Consider the following 13,753-nt stretch of genomic DNA (forward strand, 5'->3'; position numbering starts at 1 on the left):
ACTATTGATTTCGAGGAGCTCATCATGTGTTAGCCATATTAAATTTTCTTATATATTGTCATTCTTTTTAGATTATTCTTTGCTTTATGATTTTTTATCATGAGTCTTGATATAGACAAGTTTTCAATTTTTATATTTTAAAAAAATCTATCTTCTTTTCTTACAGATTCACCGTCTCTCTTTTTGCTTAAAAAGTGCCTCCACACACCAGGAGTTGATATTTATCAGATTTTTTCCTACTCCTTTGCGTTTTCATTTTTTTAACTTTCTAATTCATCTAGACTTTATTTGAGGATATAAAGTGTGTTCCCTCCTCCCCTCCAAAACAGAACTAATTATTCCAGGACTAATTATTGAATAATCTTTCATTTTCCCATTGACTTGAAATGAATTTAGCAAATATTAAATTCTTACATATGTTTGTGTTTGAAGATTTTGTATTTTCTGCTCACTGTCTAGTCTAGTACCAGTATCATGCTACTGAAATTTTATAACAAGTTTTTTAAATCTGAGTACAGAACTCTATTTCTTTAAAAATAGTTCTTGGTTATTTTTAGCTACACATTCTTCCAGATTAACTCTAAAGTCAAATTTTCATTCAAAAAATATTTCAGTTGGGACTTTGACTAGAACCATTTTGAAACTAACAATTAATTTGAGGGGAAAAAGTATTCTCATCCAATAATAAGGAATATGTTTCAATATATTCAAGTCAACTTTTATATTATTAAATAAAATTTTATAGTTGCATTCTTAGATGCTCTATGCCTTTTTTGTTGTTGTTGTCTTGCTTTGTTTTCCTCTCCTATTTAAAGGAGATTTTTCCCTCTTTACATTTATTTTCCAGTTATAGATATTTTGTATATTTTATATCAAGGTATAATAGTGAACTATTAGTTCTAAATTCTCTCCATAACCATGACTTTGAGGTCTAAAAACCAATTCAAATTTTTGGAATTACCGTTTTCTAATGCTTCATAAACTTGACTTCTTTTTAAAAAGTCAACAAATTATATATGAACAAATAAAAAGTAAAATCAGATCTGAGACATATAGCTCCCGCTCCTCCACATGGCTCTTTAAAAGCCCAAGATTTGACGTGAAGGATTTTTTAAAAATAAATCCAAAATAGTTTTTAAAGAGGCACTTCCAACTCAAAAAAGCCCTTTGGTTTCAAATGGCCTCCCAAACTACAAGGAATTTTTTTTTTCATCAGGCTTATTGAGTTATAATTTACCCACCGTAAAAGCCACTCTTTTTAGGTGCACTGATCTATGAATTTCGACAAACATGAAACTTACACTGCCAGGCAGCCACCACCACCAAGACCTAAAGTCCTGCCCACACCCTAAGGAGCTCTCTATGTCCATTCACGCCCCCAACCCCTGGCAACCTTGGATCTGTTTTTCTGTCCCTGTGCCTATATTTCCTGCCCCCCGTTTTTATTTCTGCAGCTTCCAATTGGAATCAGAGCTGCAACCTGGTCACTAGCACCCAGTCCTCAGCTGCTCGTTCAAAAGCCACCTTTTCTTTGCTGACAACCAGCAGATCGCTCTCCAGGTCAGCAGATTCCTCCCCCGAGCCCCGGCCTGGCTCCAGGGGGGCCGGCATGCCCAGGCAAGTCCGGCAGGGTGCCCTGGCCAGCCGGAGGGCTGCTCCCTGGCCAGGCCGGGAGCGCCGGCTTCAGACCTTGTCCTTCTGGCCTGGCCCTCTTCGCCCGTTTGAAAACAGGAGCGTGTGTGCGTGTGTTGCAATAGTTTTTCAGAGGTTCTGCCCGCGCCCCGCGAGCGTATCCTCCTGGAGGGTGAACGAGCCAGCCAGTGCCGAAAAACAGCCCTCCTTGAGCCCTTGCTCTCTGTCGCCTGACTGCGGGATGGCTGGAGCAGGCGGTCGGGTTGTGAGAGCTGGAAGGTCTGGAAAGTGATGGCTCTAACTGAGTCCAAATGCGACGCCAGCACCTTGGGGAGGGGCTGAGGCCGGAGAGCTAATTTCAGAAAATTATAAATTGGCGGAGAAGCGCGTCCTGATGTGGAACGTTGGAGACAGTTAGGAAGGTTTTTCACTTTGGTCGTTTCTTTTAAGATCCATTTTCTTTGCTGATACTTCTTCCCCTGTCTCTACGTGGCCTGGGCTGCTTTATTAGTCCACTTAAACACCGTTGTAAATAAATCTATCTGTGGTTTTATGTTACCCCATTGGACTGCTGTCTGAACGCAGGGCATAAAAGGGGATAAATTGCCTAACTCAATCCACCCTTGAGACCTGCCACGTTAAAAAGATAGACCTTGGAAACTTGCTCTGCCCGGGAACTGTTGGAAAAGCAAGGGACGGCGGTGATTAAAGAAAACTCTGAGTCTCGCCTGATGTTGATAACGCTCTGATTTACTGTTGCGGCTATGTACAACATTTTATATTTGTCAAGGCCTCTCAGCTTTTACGGTGAACAGCTAGCCCTGGAAGAATATTTGCAGCTGATGTTCATTCCTGCCCTGGAGAAAAGTGAGGTGCAAAAGACACGGGAGAACGGGGCATGCCGGGGGCTTTGCTTCAAACCCTTGGCCTCCACCTCCTCTAGCTCCAACCTCCGAAGCCACTCAAGCCTCTCATTGACCACTCGGGGCTACTTGACCTCGAGCAAAAAATATCTGGATTGTAGGCCACACATACCAGTTACCTAATTTGTTTCATCCGTTTAAATTTTTTAACGTGCCCTGGTTAATTGTTTAAATGCTTGGTGTAGGGGATCCAGTCGTGTCCCTCATAAAGACACCTTCAAGTCTGAATCTGTGTCCCTGTGAGTGGGAGCCCATTTGTCAACAGGACCTTTGGAAACATTACCGTTAAGGTGTGGACTCGTGTGTGAAGGGGATCCTGGAAGCTTCTGCTCAGATGAGGTCAAGTTGAATCGGGGTGGGCCTTTACTCCGTGTCACTGGTGTCCTTATGAGCAGAAGAAATCGGCACGCAGCCGTGGAAGCCAGAGCTGAGAGGAAACCAGAGGAGCAGACATGAGGAGCGAGAGACAGGCCAGAACAGGGCCGACCGAGGAGAAAGCAGGTCCTGCTCAGACCTCGAGGTGGACTTCCAGCTTCTAACACCAGGAGACCGTGCATTTCTCAAAGAAGAGTCAACTGATTGGGTGGCATTTGCCAAAGCAGCCCTGGAAGCTAAGACACTTGGTAATTTGCTTAGCATTATATACAGAAGAGGGCATTAAATGTTTCAGAAAAAAACAGTGGTGTGTGGGGACATGAAATGGAGCATCTTCTTACCGCTCACCTAATTCTTTATTGGGCAAGGCCCCTGCCACTTCTCTTAGTCCCACTCACTTAAGGCTGGGGCCGTGATTCTGTCACATGACCAGCAGATGGAATCGTGGCCTCGGAAGACTTAGCTGACCATTTCCATGCCCAGCCTTCCTTCGGGTGCTGTGCTGCACCCTGGGCTTTCCAATGGTCATGGGTTTAAGACGAGGGCAGAGGAACCTCTGGTTCACGGTGCATCACCTGCCCCGCTCTGGCTGTCTCCCAGGGCAATGTGCCAGCCTGGTTGTGCAACAACTTACACGTGGGATGGACAGCCAAGTCCCCTCCCTCGAGAGGGGGCCTGTGGCTCAACAGACTCTCTCCTGGGGAGCAGGTGTAGCTCAGTGGCTGAGTGTCTGCTTCTCATGTGCAAGGTCCTGGGTTCAATCCCCGTTGCCCCTAAAAAAAAAAAAACACTGTCTCTGCTCACAGAGAAGTCAAAGGAAGTGGGCCAGAGGCTGCTGAGTGAGGAGTGGTCACCATAGAGCTAAGCTGTCATTTCTGCTTTCCAGGGCTCCTTTCTCCAAACTCTGGGCCTCAGCATGTAAACCCATGTGTTAAGATCAGCTACTTGTGATGATGGTATTAACAGTGAAACCGGTGTGGGGCTGACATGCCTGTCTGTGCACCAGGGCCCTACACGAAGCACCTTGCATCCCTTAGCTCATTCGATGCCCACAGCAGGTCTAACTGCAGCCCCATTTTGAATACGAGAAAGCTGAGGCACAGGGGCTAAAGGATCCTGCCCATGGGCGCACGAGCAGTAAGTGGCTGCTTCCAGATTTCAGCAGAGGTTCTGACTCCCAAGACTGTGCTCTGAAGGAGAGAGGGCCTCTTTGGACCTTTCACCATGAAAATAACCTGGGCGAGGGCTGCAGAGCTCTGCCTGGGAGATGGGGAGTGGGAGCTGGAGCCTGAGCTGAGGAGGAACAGAGAAATCCCAGGCTCCTGCAGCCCCCCGGCCCTCCTCTCGGTCCCCTAGGTCTTATAAGCACAGGTACCGAGCAGTCATTTGAAAGCATGTGTTCACCGGGGCTGGACATCCTCTGATGGCAGCAACTCCAAAGAGCAAACCTACCTGGTGCCAGCGGAGGCCGAGGAGGGGGTGGGTCTGACCGGTCTGGGTCAGCTCTCCGAGTGCAGGAGGGGCGGGAAGGTTGTTTTTTTTTAGTGAGAACAATGAGGAAAGTGGTTCTGAAATGTTCTTCACAGAAGCAGAAATGGGTGAAACAGAAACTGATGCTCCACTGTTTTAGAAAGATAAGCAGGCCAGCAAATTGGCTACTTGACTGCCATTGCCAAGTTTATAAACTTTTCATATTTAGTTCGTTCCCCCAAAGAAGTGCATGCCCAGATTACCAGAGAACGGCCAGTGATCAGCAGATGTGCGTGCCAGGCCCCAGCCTCTGCAGCGAACGCGGGATCTATGGCCGTCGCTCACCAAGCCCACCACTGTGGCCACAGCAGGCACAAGTGCAGGTGCAAACACACACACACACACGCCCGTCTCCCTCCCCAGCCCAGGTCCCAGCCCGCACCAAGGTCCTCCCACTGCAGGCAGCAACCAGGCAAGAGGCATCTGACCTGGCCTTCAACAACTCCGGAACTTGGAAGAGAGAATGTGGCATTCTCCTGCAAAGCCTTCCTCATTCTCCAGAGATCTGTAGCCAGGGAGGGGAGAAAATGCTCCTTCAGAAGCAGAGCCTGTTTGTCTAGCCACCCGTGTGTGCGCCAGAGCTGGGGACACGGGCGTAGCCTTCCTGGCCAGCTGTAACTCTCTGTTGGTCTGTCCCTGCTATTCCTGGCCCCTGCTTGATTCTCGGGCATTAACCTGCACGTGGTTGGCCAGTGCCTTGTAACTCCAGCTTCAAGGCTTCTCAGCAAAGAGGCTTTGTGAGGATTCCTTTCCTGGGCCTTTCTCAGTCTTCTTTTCTCTTCGGGTTGCCCTCCTGCCTCCCCTCGCCCTTCCCTCTGCCTGGCTGAGCTAGGAATCTTACCTTTCCTCAGGGACACCAGCTGGCCAGGCGTGTTCTCCGCACACATTTTGCTGTAAGAGACTGCTCCCGGAGTCACGGATTCGGATCCGCAGAAACAGCCCAGGCTGCTCTGCAAGGCTGAACTGGGGGTCCAGCCCCCAGCCTCCCGTCCAGCAGGCCCTCGTGGGCTGGACAGGGGAGGCACAGGTGGCCCAGCCAGCTCAGGGGCCACTCCTTAGAAAACTGCCGTATGGAACCTGGAGGGGCCCTTTGCCAAGGCCTGGGAATGTCCCCTGAAACCGCCGCAAGACGGGGTAACTGGCCTTACGGTTGAAACCAGTTTGGGGTTGGAACCAGAAAGCCAGGATTCATGTCCCGAGACATGGCTTCGAGAACTTTGGTGGTGCTGGACCTGTCTCTTTGAGCTACTCAATCTCTAAAACCAAGAGCCGATTTCACCTTTTGGAGCGCAGAGAGGCGCACATCCCACAGGAAACCAGGGTGAGAAGTTGCTTTGGAAGCTGGAAAACACCACACATACATACTCAGAGGCTGGACACAGTCAAGGAGCAAAGAGACGAGAGGAGTCAGCCGTCACCCCGAGGGCGGGGAGAAGAGCCTGAGGCTCTGCAGACGCCCCCAGGGCCATTTCATCAATAGCTGCTCTTGTCAGCGAGGAAATGGCCACTTCTGCCACCATCTGAGACAGCCGCCACACTTTTTACCTCACCACATTTCCTGGCTAGCTGTCACATCACCTGGCTCATCCTCAATCTGTTGGAGAGATGGTCCAGAGTTAAGAGCATGGACTCTAAAGCCAGTCCCAGCTCTGCCTCCTCCTTGCTGAGGGAATTCAAGCAAGTGAAATAGCCTCTCTGTGCTCCACTTTACCCATCTGTAAAACAGAGCTAATACTATCTGCTTCCTACTGTTGTGAGAATAAAATGAGTTAATAAATGTAAAGTACTTTGAATAATTTCAAGGTCACATTAGGAAGCTAAGTGTAGCTCTTCTTCTTTTCCAATAAAATAGTCTGTTCTTAAAATCAAAATACGTGTTCTAAAACGTGGGAAAGATGCAATCTTTAGGCATAATGGAGAATGGAGATTGATTTGACTTCACGAAATCCCATCTTTTCTCCCCCCACCGCAGCGTGAAGTGTTAGGTGCCCTGGGAGAGGCAAGATGGCAGTGTCCACCGGAGCCCCAAAGGCAGAATAATGCACTTTGACACCAGGATATGCAGAGGGTGTGACTGGCTGAAAACAGGTGAGCGGCTAAATCTGGCTGTTTGGCTTTGGACACCTGATTCGTCCTTTTGTACCTACACTTTATGATTGAATAACACCAGTACCTGCCTCACAGGCTGGTTGCAGGGATTGAGAGAATGGCAGGCCGAGTGCCTGCAGCACTGGACATGGTAGATACACGGCCCGTTTTAGCTATTATTGTTGTTTGTGTAATACCATTTGCCATGAACCAACTCCGTGATTTGAAGTTTAGAGGACTTACGTGAAATTTATTTTTTCAAGTTCAAGTTCAAAGAGCTAAAGAGCCAGGTAAATGGACCCTTACAGAAGCCTGATTTCCTGCTAAAGACAAGGAAAAGAAATGCCTTAGCATCGCGGTCAGCTGTGAGCTCTCTGAACGCAGGCTGGTCACACCGTGTGACAATGTCGACAATCCACCATTCACGTCAAACTTATTTAATAATTGCAGTGAGTTGCTTTATTTGAAATTTTAAAAAAATATTTTCCATACATGGAAGCTCAATGCCCTCTAGACATGCCCCAATTTTCTTTAATAAACTGACCCACTGGAAACATGCGGCCCCAGCCTTGGTTTTGTAACATGTACAGAATAATGAGTAAGAAATCAGTGCTTCCTAATTCTGGTCACCCCAAAGTGCCCCTTTCTTTCCGTTTTTCTGTAGCTTAGAACACGTACATAGTTGGAGTCTACATGTTTTTGAGAAGCGCTCATCAGGATATTTGAGCAAATTCGTAAGTGGAAAGAACAGAAAATGCCGGGTGAGGTTCAAATTGATAAAATAGCCTCGTGGGGCTGGTACCTTAGTGGAGCCAGGCATCAAGTTTTGGACCAGGCACGAAAGATCATAAAGTGGGTTTGCTGACAGTGCAGAGGGGGGTGCAACGCTTTCTTTTTCTATTCCAGCTTCTCAAGGCAAACCGAAAGTTCTGGCGTCGGGCCGCCCCTGCAGACAGTGTTTGGTTTCCAACATGCTGGGAAGGTCCCTGGAGAATGTTGAAAAACAGAGTAGGCTGCTGGAGTCAAAGACCCGGTATCAGTAAAGTTAGCACAAGGTTTAATAGCACCAGAAGGCTCCCGCCCCTTCCAGTGCTCCAGCCTGATAATGCCGGGCAATTAAGGGGAAGAGCAGAGATTTCAGGGACTTTTCGCATTTTCAAAGTTTCATCTGTGCAAACAGAGAAAAATGTTTTTGTTTTATTAAATTCTTTTTTTTTAAGATACAAAAATCACAAAAAAGGTTATATTAAAAAATATAAGAGGTTCTCACATGCCCCACACCCCTAGTCCTCCCACACCAACAACCTCCCTCATCAGTGTGGCACATGCATTGCCTTTGGTGAACACACCTTGGGCACTGCTGCACCACGTGGATAATGGTTTACCCTGCAGGTCACACTCTCCCCCAGTCCATTCCGTGGGTTATGGCAGGATCTGTCCCTGCAGTATCATTCAGGGCAACTCCACGTCCTGAAAATGCCCCCACATCTCATCTCTTCTTCCCTCTCCCTGCCCTCAGCAACTACCTTGGCCACTTAGAGAAGCGTGTTTTTCAGACACTAAGAGCAAACCTGAGCCTGGGCAAGCCCCGCAGATACTTTGGCCTTTGCCTGAGAGAAGACAAGGACTAGCGCAGAAAGAAGGGGGCTGCAGGGGTTTCCACCAGGCCTCCCTGGGCATCACTGCGTGGGAAACCGGCAGCAGCGGCTCGCCGCGCGCCCAGCGCTGTCTCCTCTGTAAGGACGCGCTGACGTCCAGGGAGCGAGTGTGCAAACGCGGCGTGCCTTAGCAAGGAACGCTTCGAGCCCAGGAGATGCGAGGGTTAAGTGTCCTGCTGTCGCAAACACGGTTATCTTGGGGGAGGGGCTGCTGGGGGAGCGATTTTAGATACTATGTGGGAAAAGGCAGGAAAAAGCGCTGATGTAGCCCATTTCATGCAACTGTTCAGCAATTATGGTCATCCCCAGTCCTAGAAAATTGAAGTACATGAAGAAAACCCAATCGAAGGACACCAACTGCTCTGTTACTACATAAACTCCGCATCCCATTCTAAAAGCATTTAAAACTGTATCCAAAGAGGTTATGCTGCAGAGGAACTATAATTTCAAAACCATTCCCTGTATCGCTGTACACTTAAATTTTAACATGAAGCTAAATGTTGCAAAGTTAAACCAATTTTATTTGATAACACAGGGAATTTACACTCCTCATTTGGGGTAGGGGAATTTACACTCCTCATTTGGGGTAGACAGGGCCCTTGGCACAGTCTAGAATTTATTGACGTCTACTCCACAGGAACAGTTAACTCTTTGATCCCAGCACTCTCGGTCCTCCTAAAAGAGCTATTTTAAAAGTTGCACGTTCTTTTTATTTTTCTTAGTCATATTTCTACCCCAAGCCCAGCAGGCACAGACACATAGCTCCCTTCTTTTTCTCTGCCTATCTCTCCTTCCCAGAAGTTTCTAAAGCGCCTCCTTTAGCTCTAGCTTTCTTTCTCTAAATTAAAAAATAATAACGTGGTTTCTAGCTAGAAAGCACCCCCCACCCCCTCCGGCAGCCGCAGTCCCCTGGGGCTGTCACTGTCTTGATCTGTAAATTAAGTGGAGTAGGTTGGCGCCCTCAGTTAGCTTTTAGTCAAACATTTGCAGCAATGTTTACCCTAGTGTAATCTTTAGTTTTTACTTAATTTAATGACGGTCAGCACTTTTTTTTTTAACGTGTTCAGCAAATCCTTGGCAAATGCCATTTTGTTTCTTTTCCTCCTTCCCACTCCCGCCTTGTCCCAGATCAAGCCAGATTTATCTGAGTAAAGGTTTTCTAATGTTTTTTTCAGTTTGCTAATGCAGTTTGCTCTCTTCTCGAGGAAAAAGGAGATGGCCCTCTGCGGTCGCCCAGCCGGGCTCTACTCCGAGGTGGCTCCTGCGTGTCCCGTCCCACCTCACATCAAAGGGGGCCAGCTGTAAATTGTTACAGCCCTCGCTTCCTGTGGCTTTCTGGCAGTTATTTGCGAGTGAGGTAAGATGGGAAGCACCCTCTAATTCACATTTTGGGGGTGACGGTGAGGTCCCCTGAAGAAAACCCACTGAAAACTATCTTTGAAGGGCTGCCCGGGTGCGAGCTAAAAGTGAACACTGCGCGTCGTCATTCATTCGCAGCTGTGGGACTTTTGACCCTTCCTCCTCAGCCGCCAGCACCGCCAGCGGTGCACAAACGGAGCCTGGCCCTCCGCGGGCCGTGTGTCCTCCCCAGCCCCTCTCCCGGTGTGAGAGCCATCCCAGGCAGCGGGGCAACGTCTCCACGCTGCTCACACGGCAGAAGGAAAGAGCAGGCGCAATGCCCGTTCTTAGGGACGTAGAGTGGAGCGGAGAGACAGGACGCCCCTCGAAGGCCGCCGAGCCCTCCTCCGCCCCTTTCCTCTGCTTCCGTCCACGCTGTACTGACCCTTCCCAGCCCAGGGCGCTTCTGTTAACACCATCACCCTCGGCTTTCTGGGCTTCAGTGCCAAGAAGACAAATGTCACCTCGAAAGTGTCACGCTTCTCTGGGAAAATGTGATCAAAAGCATGTACACCCGAGGGGGAGAAGAACTTGCCAGCCAAGGTTAAACTCGTCACCCTTTCCCACACGCCTTGACCTTCACGTTTCATCGTGTCTCAGCAGGATCTGTTTCCTGGTGAACAGAAATCAGGATTCTCTTCCACGCCCTGCAAGGAAAACTCCTACCACTGAGAATCCTACGTGCAGGACTGTGAGGTCACCTCGGCAGTGGGGCCTCCGAAAGCAGCTCCCAACCCACCAGGACAAGGGCAGCGTGCGTGTCACTTGCTTTGTGGTGATGTACGGTGCAATGACTCTATCCTCTGCCCTTTCCCTTCCAGTTTTCCTCCTAATTGCTGCCATCCCTTTTTCAACAGATTTTCTCTTTTTTCCAGACCACTCATTATCAACCTACAAACTCTCAAATCTGGAGAAGATATAGCAAAGACCTTCTCTTGGCTACTTTTCTTCACCAGCTACCACCCCATTTCTCTACTCGTCTTGGCAGCACAACTCCTTAGAAGAGTTTCCTATACTCACTGATGTTGCCGCTTCCTGCTCCACTTAGACGTTCCTCCCACCAGCTGCACCAAAACTGGGCCCTCATCTCATCACCAGCGACACCCAGAGCTGAATTCTCAGGCCTCAGGAGCACCCGACATGGTGGCCCTCTCCCTCCTTCCCTCGGTGTCTAGGGCATCCCACGCTGTTGGTTTTTACCCCCCATCTCGCCGGCTGCTCCTCGTCAGCCTCTTTGCTCACCCTTCCTTTCCTCCTCAACCACACTCACTCCCTTAGTGATTTCATTCAACCTCACAGCTTCACATAACGTCTGTGTGCCAAGGCCTTCCAAATGTTTAGCCTGGATTCGTCTATCTGGATGCTTAACGGACATCTCAAACCCAACACAGCCAAGACTGAGCTCTTGATCTCCTTCCCAAAGCCCGTTTCTCTCAGGGCTTTCTCCAACTTGGCAATGGCTCCTGCATCCTTCCAATGACTCAGAGAAATCCTCCGTCAGGACACATCCTGGGCCCCCACGACATCTCAGATGCACGCCACCTGGTCATACCGATGGCCCCAACCGAACCTGTGACTATCTCCCAGGTCCAGCCCCCCATTCCCTCCACCAGGACGGCTGGTCCAAGGCGACTCCTCTCCTGGCTCAGGGCAAGCCTCTGCACGTGCCTCCCTGCTTCCTGCCTCGCTGGGGAGACTCTTCCCAGCACAACAGCCGAGAAGAGACTTTCAGTGTTTAAAAGCAATTCTAGCAGTGGAAGAGCTTTTATCATTGATGGTGAGGCAGTGGCCACTGGAGGCTCTGAGGGGAGGGCGAGGGAACAATAGGTGAAAATGGGGGCATTTGCGGGACATTGGAATTGTCCTGCATGACGTTGCAATTACAGGTGCAGGCCAATGTATATTTTGTCATAACTTGCAAAATGGCACAGGACCGAGCATCAACCATAACGCAAACTCTAATCCACGCTTAGCGGCAACGCTTCAATACGTGTTAAATGCCCCACACTAAGGAGGGATGTTGTTAATGTGGGTAAGTGTGGGAGGGGGAGGGAGGGGGACACCTGGGCATCTCCTACATTTTTGATGGACATTTCTGTAATCTAAAGTAGCTTTACAAAAATTGTTTTTTAATGCAAAAAAAAAAAAGTAAATCAGATGAAGCCACTCATGTGCTCAACCGCCCCGCCCCCAGGGGCTCTTCATTTCACCCAGAAGAAAAGCCAGAGTCCCCGCAAAGGCCAGCAGGCCCTGAGCGCGATGCCACCCACCACCCCCGCCAGGGGTCCTGGCCCCTTCCTCCCCTCTCGCGCCCCCCTCCGTCCACACCGGTCCCTCCCTGCAGCTCCCCAAGCTCGTGGGGCTCTGAGGGCCTCGGCCCTGCTTCCCCTTCCGGGGTGGGTGCTGCTCCCTGCAGGCCAGCTTGGCGCAGCCGCCTCCTCCCAGGAAGGCCTGCCCCGGGGCCCACCAACGCTCCAGCGCCCCCCCAGTGCCCTGGGCCCTGCGCGTCTTCACGCCCGGTATTTTACACCTTTTTAACAGGCTAGAAGGCTTCGGGCCCTGTTAGGCTCATTGCATTTGAGTGCGTGGGCTGCTAGAACGTTAGTTCCACAAGGGCAGGGCGGGAAAACCTTACCTTTTACTGATAGATCCCCATAACAACGAGATGAATGAATGAATGGCTTAATTATTCATCTTTTCACACCTCCCTCTTTGGTTTCCTCTTTTTGCCCATCTTCAACCCAACTTATTCACGTAACAGCACCAATGATTCCGTTTTAGTGGAGCACAGTGTGATTTTAAAGACCCTCAGAGGAGAGTGCTTGACAAATAAAAAATGGAAAAATTATAGAAGAATGTATCATTTAATTTGAGGTGTCCGCCATAGTGGTTAACCACAATAAATCCATTTCTTTTATAATTGGTAATCATGTCCCTCACCCTCTCTCTCTGTTTGTGTGTGCTTGCATGTGTGGGAGTGAGTGTGCATATTGGTATGCGAGTAAATGCGTTTGGGTGCATGTGTGCATTTGTGCATGTGAGTATGGATGTGTGTTCTTGTGTGTGCATAAGTGTGTGTGTTTGTGTGGATAAATGTGTACAAGTGTTTGTGTGTCAGTGTGTGCATGCAAGTATGGATGTTTATGTGTGTGTGTAATGATGTGTGTGTATGTGTATGTTTCTGTGTGAGTAAATGTTTATGGGTGTTTGTGTGTGAGTGTGCATTTGTGTATGTGAGTATGGATGTCTACGTGTGTATGTGTGTGTTTGTATGTAATGATGGGTGTTTCTGTGTGTGCATGAGTGTGTGCATTTTTGCGTGTAAGTATGGATGTTTATGTGTGTGCTTCTGTGTTTGTGTAATGATATGCGTTTGTGTGCATGTGTGTGCATTTGTATGTGTATGTATATGTGTGTACGTTTGAGTGTGTGCATTTGTACACATGGATGTTTGTATGTGATGGATATTTGTGAGTATGGCTGTTGATGTGTGTGTCTTTGAGTGTGTGTGGATGTTTGTACGGATGTGTGTCTTTCTCAGCACATGTGTACATGTGTTTGAGAGGTACAGAGTTTTCCAGTGAGACAGCCCAGTTTGCTAGGCTTCCCTAAAGCTGCTTCTGTCTGCCGGCGCCTCCTCAGGCCCCGCGCCAGTCAGTGAGACACCCAAAGGCCTGGCTGCAATGAGCCTTTACACCAGTTCACAAGGGAAAACTTTGGGCGCATTCCCAGAAGTCCAGGCACGTGAGCAAGTTAAGTCTGCAAGGAGCCCAACTTGCAAAGCTTACCCCACGGTCAGGGTTTATTCTGTTTATCCTATCAACCCTGTTTATTCTTTAAACTCTGGTTTCTCAGCAGAACGTCTCATCACACTACACCCAGATTGTGGTGACACACAGAAAACATCCAAAAAAGAGCCACAGAGAGCACAGGCCTGCTGATTCATGCACGAAGCCATTTGTTACAAGCCAGGTTAGGATTTCTCTTTTCCACCATTTTTCAATACTTTGGGTACAACAACAACAAAAAATGCCAGGTGTTCTCAACCTTAAATAAAATGTGCTAAACAACTGGGAATTTAAAATAACTTTCATTCTTCAAGTTCCCTTCAGAACCATATCTGACCAAAATAATCAGTTAATGAAATAC

The 13,753-nt window shown here is 48.6% G+C and overlaps 1 long non-coding RNA gene across 1 annotated transcript; it reads left to right on the plus strand.

Moving 5' to 3' along the window:
- The first annotated feature begins 9,278 nt into the window (after positions 1-9,278).
- LOC111759253 (uncharacterized) lies at positions 9,279-12,531 on the plus strand. Its single transcript, XR_002793310.2, has 3 exons — positions 9,279-9,563; positions 10,208-10,384; positions 10,480-12,531. It is a non-coding gene; the product is annotated as an uncharacterized lncRNA (long non-coding RNA).
- The last annotated feature ends 1,222 nt before the right edge of the window (positions 12,532-13,753 follow it).

This window comes from Dasypus novemcinctus, chromosome 15 (assembly GCF_030445035.2).
Source record: "Dasypus novemcinctus isolate mDasNov1 chromosome 15, mDasNov1.1.hap2, whole genome shotgun sequence".
NCBI lineage: Eukaryota > Metazoa > Chordata > Mammalia > Cingulata > Dasypodidae > Dasypus > Dasypus novemcinctus.